Here is a 2,372-nt window from a genome sequence, read left to right on the forward strand (position 1 = left end):
ATATAATTGTAAGATGGAAAAAATTTAATATTTAAAAATAAAATTTTTGTCTCTTAAATAAAAAAAATGATTGATTAAACTAAAATAAATATTGCTTTGTTAGTGACCCGTGAGATAAATACATTTTTAATGTCATTAAAATTAAAAAATATATTAAATTTATTGATTTAATATTTAAACTTAATATTAGTCTAATTTATGTTGAAAAATAAGAATGTGTGTAGAGATTTTTTTGGTTTGTTTTTCTTAGATGAAAAACAAAAAATAGTCCTAAAAAAGTTAAGCAAACTGGTATTTTCCTCACATTGCATTAATCTCACAAATCATATTATTGCTAGCCGAAAGAAAGGATATATTTAGTTTTCTGGTTATCATAGTTTGACATGTAATTAGAGACTATCATAAGTTTAAAACTACAAAGGTGTGTGTAAATTTTAGTTTATTCTAAAAGTTTCCAAACAACATCCTTACCATATCTATGTACAACCAACCTATTTGGTTTGTTTGTTCTTAAAAAGCTAGAACAGTCACATGCAATTCTTAGTTTATCAAGTAGTGATTCATGTGGTTGCACTCCAATAGATTTCACCTGATACACAAACTATCAATGTAAAGATCATGTTTTATGTAACATTATGGTATTCCAACTATTAATATTTCTTTCATTTTTTCAAACACCGGTTTTGCATCTCCTAGTAACACACTTCGTTCATACATGGCTACCAAACTACACTGCACATAGTTATCTGCCTCAAGTCCTAGTTTGATGGTATCAACATGAACCTGTTCACCGCAGCTTCCATGATTTTGCATCCTTCCACATGCCTTGAAGTTCTGTCTGCACTGGAGCGGATGGGTGTTGTTGACGGCTGTGGAGCAACGATGGCTTCCATTTCTCATTGCATGGATAATAAATGTTCCAACCAAAATATTTGTTTGCTTGTAGGTTGCCACCAACATCAGTGCTTTGTAATTTTAAGTTTTTTTCATTGGAACTTTAGCCTTTTTTTATAGTTAAATATTATGAGTATCAACATAGGGGATCCAATATTTCTATACCAGAAAGAATAAATAGAAACCACTTTTCAATTGTGCCAGTAGCAATCATAATGGATCAAAAACTTGAAATTTTAGATACCTTTTTCAATAAATGGGCAAGTAGTTCCTTGGCAGGTTCAGCTCCTTATAATGAGAGGTATTCCTTTGTACAAAACATAATCAGCAAAGAAGAAAGTTACCTCAAACCCATTTCAACTGAAAGCATGCTCTCTATGTGCCTTTCCCCGGCAAATTAAAATCAATCACGTTGCGAACAACTTTGCTTCCATCTACACCTAGTCTATGCTATTTAATTAGATATCTATGCAACTAATTTAAGAGATAAATTATTCAAACTAAGTTGTGACATATATGATTATACAATAAATTCCAAAACTTTTCATTTAATTTGCTTATAATAAAATGCTTTTGTAAATATGACATATATGACTCTACTTACTACTAAGTTGGTGATATGAGTAAGACTCTATTTTGCAGGTATGCTTTACCATGTAGTTATTAACATACTGTGACAGTGTTATATGTGTGTAGAGTAGAGATGCAGCAGCAATGGCTTATTCAACCATGGATAGTTAAAATATCTGAACAATTCTAAGTCATTTCATCATGTGAAGTGAAGCAATCAATCAATCCATAACCACAAGGAGCAGTGTGTATAGAGTCTTGTCCATGAGAAACCCAACATTCTGTTGCCGACACCTAATGCACAAGCATTTATGAGTATATTTTAGTTCCAACTTTGCTAACAACCAACAGTTCTATACGAATATGGAGAGAAAAATCTTACCTGGTGAATGCGTTCCATCTTTGAGGCATCATATATTGCCAGATCTGAAAATAAATACACATGAAATGCATCAAAATATGTTAAAAATTACAAATAATTACCAACACCATTTGACCTGCAAATCAGTTCTACCATCCCTAACAACTCCTCATACAGAACACATCCAATCAAAATCAAAACCAGAAAATTCAAACAGTAGCCTTTGGAAAACAAAAAGAAATCGAAACAAAAAAGAAAAAAGGAGAAGCCATTGTAACTGTCGGAATCGCATGAACCTTATGTAGGCAACATTGAAGATAAGGCGGTTTGGTTTGGACTATTCTCATTGTTAGGCCTAAAGCTATAAACTAGCAAGAGATTTTGATATTATATTTTCGTCCAAATTAAAATTTTAAGTCATTAAATATTTGAGTAACATCTTTCTCATATTACTCATTTACCTATTTATATTACACATAAAATTGATCAATTCAAACAATCTATTCATCAAATTAGTCTCTCACATTATATATTGATGGATACTACC

The 2,372-nt window shown here is 31.2% G+C and overlaps 1 long non-coding RNA gene across 1 annotated transcript; it reads right to left on the reverse strand.

Annotated features, from left to right (window-relative positions):
- Positions 1-424: 424 nt before the first annotated feature.
- LOC131618390 (uncharacterized) lies at positions 425-2,094 on the reverse strand. The gene is made up of 2 exons (XR_009288825.1): positions 1,847-2,094; positions 425-1,758 (listed from the first exon to the last, which is right to left on the reverse strand). It is a non-coding gene; the product is annotated as an uncharacterized LOC131618390 (long non-coding RNA).
- Positions 2,095-2,372: the final 278 nt, after the last annotated feature.

This window comes from Vicia villosa, linkage group LG7 (assembly GCF_029867415.1).
Source record: "Vicia villosa cultivar HV-30 ecotype Madison, WI linkage group LG7, Vvil1.0, whole genome shotgun sequence".
Lineage (NCBI taxonomy): Eukaryota > Viridiplantae > Streptophyta > Magnoliopsida > Fabales > Fabaceae > Vicia > Vicia villosa.